This window comes from Pseudonaja textilis, chromosome 1 (assembly GCF_049901715.1).
Source record: "Pseudonaja textilis isolate UNSWEBS1 chromosome 1, rPseTex1.2, whole genome shotgun sequence".
Lineage (NCBI taxonomy): Eukaryota > Metazoa > Chordata > Lepidosauria > Squamata > Elapidae > Pseudonaja > Pseudonaja textilis.
The window spans coordinates 33,185,401-33,203,404 of record NC_141990.1 but is presented as its reverse complement, the minus strand read 5'-3'; the positions used below and the strand labels follow the sequence as shown (position 1 = coordinate 33,203,404).

The window sequence follows — 18,004 nt, the reverse complement described above, 5'->3', positions numbered from 1 at the left end:
TCAAACAGACAACAAATGGTTAAAATTGGGAGCGTCCTATCAAATTCTGTACTGTCAACAGTGGTGTCCCCCAAGGCAGTGTTCTAGGATCAACTCTCTTCATACTCTACATAAATGATCTCTGTGATCATATTAAGAGCAACTGCATTCTCTTCGCTGATGATGTAAAGCTATTCAACACCACAGACAATACTGCTATCCTTCAAAAAGAGCTCGACTAGGTATCAGAATGGTCAAACAAATGGCAACTTCAAATCTCAGCAAATAAATGCTCTGTCTTACATATTGGCAACAAACATCAGAAAATAAAATACAGGCTGAATAGTCAAGACCTTGTTGATGATCCAAACTCTGTCAAGGATCTTGGATTACTCATCTCTAATGATCTAAGTGCTAAAGCCCACTGTAACTACATAGCCAAAAGGGCATTAAGAGTTGTTAGCCTAATCTGTAGCTTTTTCTCTGGTAATATTACACTACTGACTAGAGCATACAAAACATTTGCTAGACCAATATTCAAATACAGCTCATCAGTCTGGAATTCACATTACATATCTGATATTAACAGAGTTGAGAATGTCCAGAAATATTTCACAAGAAGAGTTCTCTACTCCTCTGCTCATTGCAGAATACCTTATGCCACCAGACTTGAAATTCTAGACCTAGAAAATCTAGAACTACACCGCCTTCGGTCCAATCTAAGTATAGTGTATAAAATCATACACTGAAATATCCTACCTGTCAATGAATACTTCAGCTTCAACCATAACAATACAAGAGCAAAAAAATAGATACAAACTCAAGGTTAATCGCACCAAACTTGATTGCAGGAAATATGACTTCAGTAACAGAGTGGTCAATGTCTGGAATATTCTACCTGATTGTGGTTTCTTCCCCAAACCCCAAAAACTTTAACCTTAGACTGTCTACTATTGACCTCACCCCTTTCCTAAGAGGTCTGTAGGGGCGTGCATAAGCGCACCAACATGCCTACCATCCCTGTCCTATTGTTTCTTTTATTTTTCTTATATGTATCCATGTATTCATAACTATGTTTTTACTTATACCTATTATCTTGTAAGCAATTGACAAACCAAATAAATAAATAAATACATAAAATGACAATTGACAAAGCCAAGTCTTGAATATTTTTTAAAAACCAGACGGGTGAGCACCTATCTCGGCTCTGGAAGTAAAATGTTCCATAGGGCTGGACCAATGGCCAAGAAGGCTCTGTTCCTGGATTCAATTGAAATGTTTTAACTGATTACATACATACCTTTTAACTGATTACTGCAACATACCTTCCTTGCTTGATTGGGCAGGACAGATTGATGTCATTGGGACAAGACAGTTCCACAGGTAATCTGATCTCATGCCACAAAGGGCTCTTTTATGCTATTTTCCATGCATATATGTTATATTTATAACATATATATTTATAACATTTATATATATTTATAACATATATAGCATAAGCGCACCAATCGTGCCTACCGTCCCTGTCCTATTGGTTTTTTATTTTTCTTATAAGTATCTATCGCATGTATTCAAAATTATATTTATTCTTATACCTGTACCTTGTAAGCGACTAACAAATCAAATAAATACTAAATACTAAAATTTTACTAAGAAACTTCTCTCTGACTGGATGTTTGAATTAATAAGCCAGAACTAGACAATATTATTACCTTTTTCCTCTAGAAGGGTTTGGAACTGTCCTGAAATTTCTCCCAGCCATACCATGGCATTTTAGAACAATTCACCTTAATAAATCTCTGACAAGTCCTCAGTATTTGATGCCTGTACTCTACACATTACTATCCAATATGTGCAGTGACTTTTCCTAACATTTAAAAAGCCTTGTAGGAACCCAGACAAAAGGCATTACCTCAGAAGCAGCTGAGTAAACTCTCCAGCTGGGTTACTGATCTATGTGAACTAAAAAAAATTCTTCAAAGAAGCGAGGGGGAGATAAAAGGGGACATTTTGTGCTCTAAGTTAATGGGAGAGGCTTTAATGTCTTCCTTCCTTTTCAACTTTCCTCATTCAGGCAACAGTATGCAGCAAGGACTTGGACAATGCTGCCCATATAAATGTTCCAACTGCTCATTTCTGTAAGATTAGGACTTTTTACAATTAAGCAAAGCAGCCACTGCTACTTATACAACCTATCATTATAAGCTTATAGGCTCTACATTAACTTTAAGCTCTGATTTGTTTATTTGTTCAAAAGCAAATCAAAGGTTTTGACCAAGCAAAATGAAGTTATTAGTACTTCCCAAGAATAAGCATTACAGAGCCTCTTTCATCCAGGGTTAGTTAGTGATTTTAACTTCAGTTAGTGACTTCAGAAAGCTAAGTACATTCAACCCTGATTAATACTTGGATAAGATCTACCAGTTATTCCCAGGCCTGTAGACTAGATTTTGAGACCAAAAAAATACATTCTAGAAGGCAGCAATAGCAAAATTATTCAAAACATGAATGTCCCTATGAAATTATCAAAAGTTAAACTTCACTTTAAAAATGACTTTCCTTAAATAGCGTGTTATCTCACTAGTTTGATTACTGATAATGTGACTACAGAAGACCTTAAGACAGGGGTCTCCAACCTTGGCAACTTGAAGCCTGGTGGACTTCAACTCCCAGAATTCCCCAGCCAGCTTCTGGGAGTTGAAGTTCACCAGGCTTCAAGTTGCCAAGTTTGGAGACCCCTGCTTTAAGAGAATGAGGTAGTTTAAAAGATTGTAGCCTCTATGCAAAGGTTCTAAAATCATTTCCAAGGTGTGGCACCTCATAGAGCTGTCTACAATGAAATATAATCATTTTAGCTGGACTCTCCATGTTATATCTCATAAATTTGTGTCCTGTACGATATTAACTTTACAGTTATAATATGGGAAAGAAAGTGTAAGAGCTGCAGTGGCCCAGTGGTTAGAATGCAGTATTGCAGGCTATTTCTGCTGACTGCTGGCTCACTGCAATTTGGCAGTCTGAATCTCACCAGGCTCAAGGTTGACTCAGCCTTCCATCCTTCCCAGGTGAATAAAATGAGGACCCATATGCTGACTCTGTAAACTGCTTAGAGAACATTTTTCCTATGAGGGCTCCTTGCCCATGGAAAAAAAGACAAATAAGGGAAAACAGCTGAAGATGAGTGGAGTAGATATAATGCTGGGTAAAGCACAATCTACAATTGGACATTGCCCAAAGTAGGTAAAAGTTAAATTTAACTTCCCAAAGATTAAGGTTTCAAAGTAGTGTTCATGGAACTTATTAATTCATGCTTAATTAAATCACTGTTAACTGAATTAACAAAATTGGCTGGGTTGTTATATATAGCACACTGAATCTTAAATTAACTATGCTTTTTGAATCCCAAGAGAATTTTTTTTTACAGCAAACCGGTAGTAACACCAGTTGAATCCCACCCCTGCCACACCCACCAAGCCATGCCCACCAAGCCATACACACAGAAACAGTAGTAAAATTTTTTGAATCCCAGCACTGGATTTGTGTCTGCTCTTTCAACATGCCATATACTACCAGGACTCTGATCCAATGAGCTTTTATTGTCTATTTTATCAGGATACAGCAGAGTCCCAAAGAGAGCGAGAAACTTACTACCCCAAGGAGGGAATCTGGGGTTTGCTGTATATTTAAAGCAAATATTCTCTAGAATCGTGTGTGTCGAATTTGGCAACTTGAACATGTGTGGCTGGGGATTTCTGACAGTTGAAGTCCCAAAATCACTGCTATACAGAAATTTCACACTAACATACAATGCAAAGAACAGAGAGCTACAAAACTCTCTGTTTTAGATTGGTATATGTTGCCCTAACCCTTTTGGTTTGTTACAAATAGGTTAATTGAGCAACCAGAATTAACCATAGGTAAACATGAAAACAGCCATTGTGTAACTAATTCTTTCCTTTCTCTTGAAAAAATCACCAGATTTATTGCAGCCTTTTTTACAGCCTAAATAAAAGTACCCCCAAACAAACAAATGCTAATTAGTATTCCCATTCTGGTCACAATAAATTTCCAGCGACCAAATCCTTAATTTCTGTGAGAAATTATATTTTCTCAACACTAAAGAGGAACAGAACTAATTAAATAACCTCTTTATCTAGAAATATGACTTCCAGATCTCCTAGGTTACCAAGCAGCTGTAGAGGAACTAATTGGTCAATTGAGGCAAGAGTTATGAAGGAATCACCCTTCAGAAGCAAATGAGGATAATGGGTTTTGTCACTGCTGCTGCACAAAAAAAAAAAACACTGTCTTTTTGACTCCCTGGCCTAGAAACAGCCCTTGATAGAGTAGACATAGCTTCCAGCTTGTTAAATGGGCTACACAGTAACAGGCAGGAAAACAGACTTGTTCTCTTCAAGCATTGCAATTTAGTGTGCGGGTAATATTTTCATTTATTAACATTTTCATTAAAAAGACTAATATTTAATTGAGTGTGCAGTATCAAGTCATTTTTAAGTCCTAGTGGCCAGCCACATAGTTGTTCCCCAAGATGATTTATCCCTGTTCTTTCATGTCTCCCAATTGTGTGATCATCACCTCTGTAACTGAGTCCATCCAGCTGGCAGCTGGTTGTCCTCTTTTTTTTCTCTTTCCTTCCTCCTTTCCCAGTATTAGAGCCTTTCCCAGAAATCTGGGTCTTTGTATAATGTGTCCAAAATAGGGTAATTTAAGCCCTGTCGTTTGTGCCAAAAGTGAAAACTCTGGATTGAGATGTTTGATGATCCATCAGTTTATTTTCTTGGCTGTCCATGGTATTCTCAGTAATCCACTCCAACACCAAATTTGAAAGCATCAATACTTTTCCTATCCTGCCTCATTAAAATCTAATTTTCACTTCCATAGAAGTCACAAGAAACACCATGGCTTGCATTATTATTAGCTATGACATAGTTACATTAGCAGGAGACTATAATGCTAATACAGAATAGTAGTTTTGCTGCCAATTTACTAACTGTGTTGTGTGACATGTTGCGGGCTTCCCAAGTTGCACCATAGGAGGGGGAGATAGCTTTTTTTACCAGAAAGTTGAATGGATCTTTCTGCAGCAGCATCCAAGGTTCCTTCTCTCTTCACCAGAGCTTCCTTACAAATGGGCGTCGCAACTGGGAAGGTTTAGAGCTTGTAGGAATCTGACTGCCTTCATGAAGTACCAGCTCGTCGCTCCACCAAACTGGTACCCATTTATCTACTTGCATAAAACATGCATTTAAACTGCTAGATGGGCACAAGCTGAGGCAAGTTATAGAAGCTCACTCTGCAACAGAGTGCTAGGGCTCAAACCATTGGATCAGAGACCATTTCCAGTGTCATTAAGCCACCGACTGCCATACTTCCATGGCTTGCATGATTCTGAGCTTTGTAAGTATAAACATATTATGGCATTTGAATAACTTTTCCAAGATCTTCATAGATGTTCTACTGAGTGCTAAGCTGCAGCATATTTCTTGATTGCTTGTTCCTTTACTATTGATGGTTGTTCCTAAAAGAGTATCCATCACTTCAATATCTTAATTTCAGTTCTAAGGCATGTTGTTCTATTTGTTGTCCTTAATTTAATCTTCTTTATATTTAATTTTAGTTTTTATTTATTTGTTTATATCCCACCTTCACTATTTTTAAAAATAACTCAAGGTTGTGAACATTTTTTCTTGTGTTCTTTGAATTTTAGGCAGGGGTTCAATTCAACCAGTGTAACAACTGGTTCAGCACATGCCCAGCATTTAGAAAAGACCTTTTTTAGCTATAATACTTACCTTCTGCTGCAGCCCCATTGAGTAAAACAGCTGATGCGCAGCAAACTTCTATGACATGTGAATCAGCTGTGCTCAAAAACAAGGAAATAAAGCACAGGAAAAGAGCAGGTCAGGTGGGCAGGGCCAAATGATCTCCGTAACTACTGATTCACCCGAACTGGTCCAAACTGGTAGAATCCCACCCCTGTTTTTAGGGCTTGCAGATCCTTTTCATTTTGAGGCATCAGGGCTGTGTCATCAGCGTAGTACAAATTATTGATATTTCCTCCTCTAGGTTTAAAACCATGTTCATTTTCTTCCAATCCAGATATCCATCCATCCATACATTTCACATGCAGGTTAAATATATAAGGGGAGAATTTGCAGCCTTGTAACATCCCTTTGCCAACCTGGAGCCAGTATGTTTCACCATGTTCTGTTTGTACAACATCTTCCTAACCTGTATGTAAGTTTTCATGGGGACAATAAGATGTTCTGTGATTCTCATTTTCTGACCATATTCCACAGTTTGATGTAATCTACATAATCAAAAATGTTTCTATAATTGATGAAGCACATACTAATCTCTTTTTGGTATTCTTCAGCTTTTTCAATTATCCAGCATGCATAAGCAATTATGTCATGTGTTCCTCGGCCTTTTCTAAATCCAGCTTGAGCATCTGGCATCTCTTTTTTCCATGTAGAACTCTAATCTGCGTTAGATGATCCTAAGCATTATTTTGCTAGCATGTGAAATTAAGGATATCATATAGTATTTGCCATACACTGTTAAGTTGGCCACTGTGTCATTCTCCAGATTTGCTGACATAGCTTACTTAGGATCTTGACTGATTTTTCTTCTGTGGTTTGCCATATTTGATGTTGGACTACTAGATAACCTACAAGGTCCCTTCCAACTATGATTTTCTGTTATTTGTTCATGTGCTGGCCTAGAAACCAAAGGATTGCGAGTTCTAGTCCTGCCTTAGGCATGAATGATGGCTGGGTGACTTCGGGCAATCACTCTCTCTCAGCCCATCATCCATCACTATATTGACAATGTAGGTGGTTTTTTTAATCAATGTGAGGGGTTTTTGGTAAAAATATGGGAAGGGCTTACTATGAATGTATGTCCTTGCTATTGTCATTAAAGTGATAATCTGCTTCTGACATCTTCCTATATTACTACTGCTCAATATAGATGCTTGCTTTAGCTGGGCAGCTGCAATGACATGCTGGGAATATATTATCTTGGCTTGCACTCCTGACATTCTTCACTCATCCCTCCCAGAAGTATCCACCATGATCACAATGAGGAAGCATAGTAGGACATGGGTGAGAGATTATATATCTATTTAAGCCAAGATAAAAAGGCATGGAAATCATTTTCTCTCTGGTCCAATGAATATCTGAAGGGAGAGAATTGATGCTTTTGTCTTGATTTATCTATTTCTAACCCTTAATTCTAATCTCTGAATTGGTAGAAAATCATATCAGAATTAAATTAGCTGCTCCTACTGCTGTTCCTTGCCTCTATTGTCTCTGTTTCCAATCGCTGTTAGTTGCAGGTAGTCCTCAACCTTTGTCTGTGAAACATGGCTCAATGCATCTCTCCCTGACTCCATTACCACAGTAAGAGCCTCTCATGTTTACCGATCAGATCGTGAAATCTGTAGAGGAGGTGGTATTGCTATCTTCTAGAAAAAGTCCTTACATCTAAAAAACATCTAAGGAGCTTGCTATTCCTGAGACCATTGTCTGTGAACTGTCCTTAAATATCACATTTCGTTTCTTACTATGTTACAGAGCCTCTGATTATGACATCGAACATGCAAACAAGCTAAATACACTACTAATATAGGCAGCATCCTGCCCATATGCTTTTATCTTTCTTGGTGACTTCAATCTACCTCATATTAACTGGACCCTTAATGAATTTACAACTAAACCCACACATACTACCTTCTACAATGCAGTAACAAATCTGGGACTAGAACAACTAGGAACCAACAACACCAGACTTAACAACTGCCTCGATCTCATCTTCTGCAATAGTTTGAATTCAATTTACGGAATACAACTTAAAGAACCCTTTTCCAACAGTGACTGTTAGGAATTTAAGTCACCTAACAGTTAGTTGGGTTGGAAAATATATAAACCAGGATAGACATTTTAATACTGTCTCTTTAAGGGAATGCTAAAATGGTAATTGGGTGTGGTTCCTCAAACAGCCATAAGATGGAGACAGAAACCTGGGTTGTTTAGTCAGTTCCTGTTCTGTTCTATTGTTCTGGAGAGTGTTGCTGTTCCTATTGAGTGTTACTGATCATAGTTCCTCTTGGATTTGATGTAAGTCTGTTACTGAACTGTTTTTGATACTGGATTTTGTTATTGGATTATCCCTGGACTGAAAACTGACTGCTTTAACTGTGAATGACTTGGACTGCTTGTTTGGACTTTGCTTAAATGTTTATTGGAAGTAAAAACCTACATTTTACTATACAGTGTAGTTATGTGCTGTTTGTGTGTTATTCTTCACCACTCTCACTACGTCTCCCTGTGTGTGCTCATTCTCCTAACAGGGAATTACCTCAATAGTGACCACAACATGATTGACTTTTGTCTCAACATACGTCCACACAAAAATAATCACAATGACGGAATCCCCAATTATAACTTCAAAAAAGGCAACTATGGTCTTATAAACAACGATCTCTCATCCCTTGACTGGCAATTTCTACTCTCTGGATGCAATACTGTAGAAGACCATTACAACATATTTTTACTTGAAGTCAAAAGAGTCATCAAACTATATGTACCATTTAGAACTCTCAGAACCAGAAAAAACAAATTGCCCAAAACAACAAGGAAGCTTCAATCCAAAAAACCTATGACCACAATTGAGTCCAACATTTCAGTTGCTAAGTGAGGTATTTGTTAAATGAATTTTGCCCCATTTTATGCCCTTTCTTGCCACAATTATTAAGTGAATCACTGCAGTTAAATTAGCAACACAGTTGTTAAATGAATCTAGCTTCCCCAATGACTCTGCTTGGTCACAAAAGGTGATCACTTGACCCCAGGATACTATAATTATCACAAATATGAGCCAGTTGCCAAGCATTTGAAATTGAAACACATGAGCATGAGGATGCTGAAAGGTCTTAAGTGTTCAAAATAGTCTTTAGTCACTTTTTTCAGTGCCATTATAACTCTGAATGGTCATTAAATGAACTGTTGTAAGTCGAGGACTACCTGTACTTAACTTCACTGTCAAGTAATAGGTGACCGAAGTCAACAGATTATGTCAGAATAAGAGGGAAACACTTAATACTGGCACTGCTAATGATGATTTAATCTTTCTTATGAACTGGCTGTGGATAAGAAACAGTATAGAGCATGCTAGGGATATTGCAGAATAAAAATGTCACCATGGTGTGTTTGGGCCACTATTTAGATGCAACTGGGGATGCATCCCATCTTGGACGCTACCTGTTGGACTCTGGGGACCTCCCAGATCCCTTCCAACTGCATTGTTCTATGTTCTATATAATTTGTAGCAAAGATGAAGGCCCATTATTCTGAATGTGTACTTCCACTCTTGACTTTTTCACCTTGAGGGCTAAGGAAGTAGAAAAGTTGGAGCAGGCAGCAAGTGTAAAAATGCAGTCATCTGAATTAAAATACTTCTCTGTGCTCAGTAGACTGGCTAAAGATCAAGTCTGAAACCCTGTTCCAGGCTGAAAGAGCCCTTCTTTTCCTGAGTTGTAAGGGAACAAAATTGCTTCAAAGTCCAAGACTGGAGCTTCCTTCCTTGCTCAGGGCAGCAGCTGCTCCCTGAATGACAAACACTGGCTGTTCCATGAACCTGAAGCCAGAGACAGCGTGCAAATACAGAGGAACAGACATTGTTGGCGCCAGCAGGCTTGCAACTCCCTCCCCATCCTTGCCCCCACACCCTTTTTTCCTTCAGTTTGAAGCTTGGCAAAGTATCTAAAGAGGGAAGAAGTTAGGTAAAGATTCCAATGTCTTGGAGGCAGTTATTATTTGACTTTGATAAAAAAAAAAAAGCTGGTTGTTGCAGGCAAGCCAGGATCCATCTTGGATGAAGTCCAGAAAGAAGCTAGCCAGAAGTAGAAAATACTTTGGCTCTCTGAGTCACATGATTTGGTATTTACATTATAAAATCTCATTGTTACATACCACAGGTGGGGTTAATTTCTTCATGATGTTCTCTTGAGATCTCAATCCTTCCTTACTTGGTTGTTATAAATCTTATTCCTGCACACAAATCAAAAAACACACAGAATTACCAAGATCCAGAGATTCCTTTTTCTCATTCCTCAAACGATTACAAACAGGATTCTTCTCATTAAAGCTCCAAAACACATTGATTAGAATTGCTGCTCTTTAATTATAATTCTGAAAAAAAATCGCAATCATTACCTAATGCCAAATTAGTTCATTGCTAATGCAATGCAATCAATAAATCTCCAGCCAAGTTCTCTAGGACAACTTCACGATGAAGACAGCTGCCAAAACATGTGACCAAGCAGCCTTTTGTTCACATCATTTATGCAGCATTATTTACTGCAGTCAAAATGTCCTACGCAAAATATTGTTGCCGGGCAAATAAATACATTTGTACCATTGAATTATTTTTAAAATAATCAGGTGGTATCTATCGGGCAATTAACTTCTGCCATTAAAAGTGTGGAAAGTGGGAGATAATCTTTTTTCCTGTGCTTTCATACTCAGATCTAATTATGTCATTTTTAAATTATCGCCACTACTTCCTGCCAGATTCATTTGCTTGTTTATTATTTCAGCTGAAGTCTTCCCAGTTTTAATGTGATCATGAAAGCTTATTATACCAGGAACCATAACGTGCAATAGTAACCGTTTATCCTACTTGCTCTGTGCTAATGCTTAAAAAAAGTACATTTCATAATTAGAGTAAAAGTGCCATTCTGTACGCACAGCATACTGAAATATTTGAGAAATCTTCTTCCCCTTCAATTTTTAAAGCAGTTAATGTCTCCAGTTTGATATTCCCCAGTAGGCATTTTCCATTCTTAGCATTCCTATGCCTGTGTGTTTCATGCAAACATGACCTTGAATATTTATGAACTTCATCCAAAGCCTAGTAACATACACTAATTAATGCAACTTGGTTTCAGGGACCTTGGATGAGGTCCGAGAGGCATACATGACCTCCAGTGTGCATTAAGACTAATACTTAGATCAAAGGCTTTGCGAGTGCAACAGGTGGAAACCAAAACTAAGCAAATCACAATTCCAGTTACAAGCCATTCTTTGTAGCAGTTGTCACTGACCCTTGAAATAATATTTCAATGGCCAAAGAATGTTGTCCTTTGTACAAATTCCTTAAAACAAAATTCATTCTTAATTGAAAGTGAGACATGCCTTTTTGAAAATAAAAAAATATCTATTAATGAAAATGTGACTATATTTCTCCCATGGCATAGATTTTATGATATTTTATGACATTAACCAAAACTGTAGGGAGATCATGGTTCACATGATCAAGGTGATAGCCCAAGTGTGACCTGAAAGTGCATCAACACATGTGCATATTGGGTCTATTCATTGCCAAAGGAACAAATCATATATACAGTATCTGCATATATTACTTGATTTCATATGCAGAACTCAAAAACTATATATGAAAATATATTGGAAAGGGGAAATTCATACAAAAATGAGTCAAATATATCTGTAACAAATATTTTCATTATGAATAAAACATTGTATGTCGATTTAATAGAATTGCAAAATGATGCAGAAATAGGATATAATAAGCTATATGTTAGAGAGAGAAAAATCAGAACTATATGGAAACTTACCAATCATCCCTTTCAAACAAAGGGAAGCAACCACATTTTTATCTCAAAAGCACAAAGATTGAAAAGAGGCATATAAAAACAGAGTATATACACTGTCTCCAATTTTATCATGATAAGTCCTATAAAAGTTTGAGAGAGTGACTGTCCCAAAGTTGTTTAGTAATCTTCACTGCTGAGTGAGGACTTGAACTGGGATTTCCCCAGCTCTAACTTTGCAGTTGGCATCTTTTCCCAGATGCAGATATGGAAAACAAAATAAAAAAATTCAAAAGCAAGGTTGGAAAAGATATAGTTAAGCTTAAAAAACTATGGTGTAAATTCTTACCTCAGGTTGCTACAGTAGATTGTCTTAATTTTGAACAGCTTGATTAAATCATGATTTGTTGAGCAGGCCAGAGTGATATTGTTCAAACATAAACCTAGTAACAACCTTGGTTGTTGTTTTTTTACCATGATAAGCTCCTTTGAAACCAAAACCAAGCTAGTCATGCCTATGCCTTTACATAGAATATATGAATCTAGCTTTCTGTTCACATAATTTCCTTTCAGTTATTCAACCAGATATCTTGGATGGATGAGTTTAATATGGTATCAGATCAATGGACAATGGGCATCAGTTTTAGGTGAGCTAGAAAAGAAGTGCCAAGAGACAAAGTCAAAAGTTGGAAGGCAAACCAGGAAGTAGACCTGAGGATTAAGCTAGGATTAAGCATTCTTACCTGGAACTGGAAGACTTCTTATACTCTTTTCTTGGGCCAGTCAAGGTGGAAGAGTTCAGGATTAGAATGAAGGTTCAGAATTTGAAAGAGAATTCTAAAGATAATTTTCAAAATCACAGTGCTCACATCATTATCCTCACCCACCTCAGGAACAAGGTCGATAGAGTTACTGCCTTCATGCTGCTGCTGCTGCTGCTTTCATAGAAGCCAAGTGCATGAAGAGGAAGGCCAACTTTCACCTTCTCTCATTTTCTCTTCACTAGTATCATGCTTGCTGCAGAATATCATCACTGCTAGCACCCAGGACAAATATATATGCATGAATGCTGAGCCCATATTTTAAAGCCATACAGCTATCAGCTGACAACTATGATGAGGTTGCACCTTGAAGCAGCAGAGATAGCAGATTGTGTCTTTTATAATACCACTCGCCAACACTGGTCAATTATACTCAGGTTGATTTAGACTTCCAAAGTGGATATTGACTCACACACTGGTGGATAATGGGGAGATCTCAGTTTGAAAGATCTCAACTCTCTCACAGCCCAAATAAGGGTAGTCCTGGAGGCCAAAGTAATGGGAGCATGCCTGCACAAAGTTAAACTAATACCCAAAAGGTGCTGGGTCTGGGATGATCATAACCAGGGGTGGGATTCAAACTTATTAACAACCGGTTCTGTGAGCGTGGCCTAATTTTTGGGTGTGGCTTGGTGTTCATGTGATTGGATGGGTGTGGCTTTTTATGTAAACATTATAAATATTTATGTAAATATTGACTTTTTTATTAAAAAAGAGCAACTTTTACCTAAAATCAGGCAAAGCAGGCAGGCAGATTGAGTTGCTCGCAGAATCACAGGTTTACTCAGAGATCTACCTTTCTGCAATCTGCTACCCAAGTCTATCACATAAAATTTGCTTGCAAGCAAACTCACAAAATTAACTCACAACACAACATGTGTGTAAATATTGGATTTTTTTTATTAAGAAGAGCAACTTTTACCCAAAATCAAGCAAAGCAGGCAGGCAGATTGAGTTGCTCGCAGAATCAGATTCACTCAGAGATCTATCTTTCTGCAATCTGCTACCTGAGTCTGCACTCAAAAATAGAAGCTTCCATCCTAAGGAAGGTTCAGTTCTGCTTGTATATTAGCTAGAAAGCAAGAAATCCAATGATTTTCTGCTTTCTAGTGAATCTAAATTGCCTGGTACAGCAGAACAGCTGATAGTCGGGGGGGGGAAAGGAAAAATAGCTTAGCAGGCAAGTTAGATGGTGCGCATGCCAGGTAAGGAGTGAGTGGGTGGGTGGGGCGGGATAGGGCGAGGCAGGCCCAGCCAATGGTGTGATTTGCCGGTTCTCCAAACCATAATAACCAGTTTTATAGAACCGGTCCGAACTGGTAGAATCCCACCCCTGGGATCAGATGATGGCAATGTTTTTTTGCTATAAAAAAAGAGGATGATCTGTTGTACTATGCTTAAAGGCAAATGGAAAAGGTTCTATCATGTGTTCTTTTTTTCAAAATAGCTTCCAACTGGGAATATATATCCAGAAATCATCTCAAGAGATGCTGAAAGAGGCTACCATGTAATGTAGCTTATATGAAATTGGCTGGGGTTTTGAAGCATTGTTTTCAACAGTGATATAATCAGATTTTAAATTCCTCAAGCAATGTCGAAGAGTGAACTGTTTAAAAACCATTTTAAAATATTATTCTCCAATCCTCTGTGTATAATCCACCTGGCTTCTAGCTTATCTGATCTTTTGGGCAGAACAGTATATTTTTCCAATCTTTAAAAAGCTAGATAAGTGATTTTCCTCCCTCTCTGGAGCTCAGGGAGTTGAACTACAGGACACAGTTCTTTTCTATGGACCTGACTGAACTCTGTCCAGATAGAATTCCGATAAGCAGCTGACATACTGACAAGCCTCCCTCCCCACTCAGGTTTAGACACCTCCATTCATTCTAGGAGAAAAATTTTCATTTTACAGGAGGCTAAGATCCCACCGTTACATGTATCTGGTTTATTTATTTTATTTACGAGATTATTTCTTGCTTTCAGTGACATAGAATAAAAGAGCATAAAGTCAGTAGAAGAGGAGTATGGATAATAACGTAGTAAAAGGAGAACATATATCAACAGGCCAATAATAATGAGCCATTGCAAACAGCAGTGCAGTTCCACTGAAACCCATGAACTGTCAGAGAGAACAATTAGTTCCATTCATCTTAGACGAGTAATTCTGAAGATGCATGAAAGAGCATGTACACATGAAGAGTTATTTTTATCATTTAAGAAGAATCTCTCAAGCAATTTGTTAAAATACTCGGGATACCACAGACGTATCTAATGTGCTGCTTGGAGGGGGGAATCAACCTTGGTTTGGATGTAACTATGATTCCATATTTTTCAGATTAGGAAGTATTGTAAAGTGTAGAATCTTAATTTTGCTGCCAGTGTAAAAATATAATTCCAAATTAAAAGATAAAAATAATCTGAAATTCCTAGTTTTAGCTCTCCAGCTGATGAACATGGATTCTGCTCATTCTGATTCTTCTCAGTTTCAGAGATTGCATTCGCAGAACTCCAAATGGATATTTGCTGTGTGAGGAGAAATATGGCAAGCTTTCTGATTAATATTTTACAAGCAAGAATCTAATATTACCCAGTTCCATTATGCTAGCACCAGCCCTATTATTAGATAGAGTGAGATATAAGCCATATGTCCTATTTTACAGAGCACTATCCTCTGTCTGAAGACAATCTTTTACTTATCAAAGGCTACAAGAAATAAAATTGATCAATAACTGATACTTTATTTCAAAGGAATGATCAGTATATATCAACTTAAATAAAAAGCTTTGGAAAGTAGAGCAAGGACTTTGAAATTGCTCATCAACAATTACTATCTCTGAACATCAGGTATAACAAGTATACACCTCTCTTGGCCGTAGTCTTTTCTATTATTGTATATACATTCCATTCATGTATATATAAAAACTTGATGCAAAATATGCTATTTACATACAAATACCCACAGAAAGTTAGAATGAGAACTGTAAACTTACTCCTCCCTCTTGTGCCACCTAAATAAATCAGATAAGACATCAAAAGAAGCATGTGTACAGCATAGGGATCATAGGAGTTTTTTCATCTGGATTTTTATATAACATCAAAAAGAGATACATTTGAATATGAGACTTAGTGAAGTGTTCCATTTTTGGCCACTTACCTGGTTGAGAGGGCATCTAGCTATAAACTGAACAAACAATCTAGATTTATGTATTTCATTAAGTTTAGTAAACAAACTTATTTGGTCGCTTAACTCGCTTTTTGAGATTTTATTCTGAAATGTATCTGCCATTCAGCTTCATTTCACTAAAACATAATGCTGTTATTCTGTTTTATTTTTTTAATTTCAACTTCAAAATCTCACTGAAATGGGGAGGAATTTGTTTATTGTTATTATTACTGATATTGTCTGGGAGTAAATATATCTGTATCATTGCCCTGATTAAATAAGTGGAATATAATCATCAAGATAAAAATAATAATGAAATAAATGGACTACAAGCCCACAATGGAAATCTTTACCATTCTTATCTCCATTACTAGAATATACAAAGAATATTATTTCCTACTCTAAGCTGTACATTTCTTAAGATTAGTCTGTATATGTCTATGAAGCCTCAACAAACGACAGCAACTTTTTGACCTTGTCTGGACTCAATAGTTTATCATAAGGAATTCTGATCTAAGAAAGAACCCACACCTGCTATCTTAAATGAATTCAAATCTCCAGGGTCAGAAAAAAATACACCCCAGAGCAATATGAAGCTGGCAGAGGTGATCTAAGAACTGTCATCTGTAATCTCTGCAAACTCTTGAGGAAATGGTGAGGTACTGGAAGACTGAAAAGAGTAAATAGTCTCAATATTCAAGCAAGAGAAAATTGGGCAGCTTTGCAATTGGCTGAACAGCCACACCCAAAATGTGCTCATAAATAGTTCTGCGTAAACTTGAAGGGAAGTATTAAGCTGAGTTCCCCAGGGTTCTGCCCTTGTTTCTGTGTTATTTAACATTTTTATAAATGATCTAACCCATGGACTGGAAAGGATATGTTACAAATTTCTGACAACACCAAATCACAGAGATTGGCTAATACATTATAAGATAATTCAGAATGAGCTCAACAGATATGAACATTAGGCCAAACCCACAAAATATTAAAAGATAACAAGTGTAAAGTCTTGCATCTCTGTAGAGAAAGTGAAATGCAAAGGCATAAACTTGGGAGAACCAGTTTGGCAACAGTGAAGGATCTAGGATTTCTAATGGGTTACCACCTGAACAAACAGTGTGATACAGCAGCTAAAAAGGAAATCTTGAGCTGCATTAATATATATCCTATGCTGGTTATGTTACATTTGGAGTATATCTTGTTTAGGTCTGGGTATCATATATATATTAAACAGACATGGAGAATCTGAAGTGAGTTCAGGGAAAGAGCTATAAGGATGATAAGAAGCCTGGAAAACAAAACCAATTGGGAACAGGTAGAAGAGTTGGGTGTATCTTTGTTGCGAAACAGAAAACTAAGAGGAGGAACTGCAGCAGCCAGTCAAAATCTAAAAGGCTTTTACATGCAAAATTGGACAAACCCACCTATTGATCTGAGAGTTTGACAAAAATAAATGAATTGAAATTAAAAGAAAATAATTTCATATTAAATATCAAGATTTTCCTGATGATTTGAACAGCTAAACAGTGGACCAGTCAGTTTAGAACAGTGGGGGCTCCTTCTCAATAGAGGTTTTCAAAAAGTTCTGGATAGCCACCCATTAGGCACTGGGCAAACACTGAACTAGAAGGTCTATTCCAATGTTCCTTTATTAACTTCTTAAAGCATTTTAATAAAGATTTGTGTTTGTTTCTGCGTGTGAGAGACAAAAAGCGTGGAGGGAGGAAGGGAGGGAGAGAGAGAGAGAGAGAGAAGGAGAGATGGAGATTAGGATGGAAAGTTGTATATCATGAAATAACCAAACCTTTGTTTTAGAGCACAAAAAGTTATTTTACATCCTGCAGGAAGTCTTAACTTCTATAGTTTTTTATTCAAGTCTCACTGAAAGAAAGTGAGACACTAAGGCAGGGAAAGAACACTGTATTCTGGAATATTTGATTTAGCATTAAGTGAGGTTATTTCAGTGTTTTTTTTAAATTAATTTTTTAATTTTTTAATTCTAGAAAAAAACATTTATTTGACATACATTTAAAACAGACAAATCATATATATATATATATATATATATATATATATATATATATATATATATATATATATATATATATATATATGTTATGTCCCACCTTCCAAAATAAACAGATAAGGCTGAAAGCAGCAGTCCTCGCAAATAAAGGCAGCAACCAGGAAACTTCACTGATAACAGCTGTAGTTAGCCTCCACAAGATAGTCCAAGTTAATAGTTCCAACGAAATAAATCCAAGTCCCAACAAGATATTTCAGGTTTAAATCCTCCAAGCCAAAATCTTCGGTTCTCCTTGCAAACAGTTTGTTCCGGACAGAGTGCAGAGTCATCTCTCTCCCTTTATAGAGCAGCAGCTAATTAGTCTAATTACTGATCTGCCC

At 37.1% G+C, this 18,004-nt stretch overlaps 1 long non-coding RNA gene across 1 annotated transcript in view; it reads right to left on the bottom strand.

The window, feature by feature from the left end:
- Window positions 1-10,292, bottom strand: part of LOC148127561 (uncharacterized) — a 100,999-nt gene extending 90,707 nt beyond the window's left edge. The window contains exons 1-2 of the long non-coding RNA XR_015743081.1: window positions 10,218-10,292; window positions 9,975-10,052 (exon numbers count right to left, since the gene is read on the bottom strand). This is a non-coding gene — a long non-coding RNA (uncharacterized LOC148127561). The remainder of the gene's footprint in view (window positions 1-9,974; window positions 10,053-10,217) is intronic.
- Window positions 10,293-18,004: the final 7,712 nt, after the last annotated feature.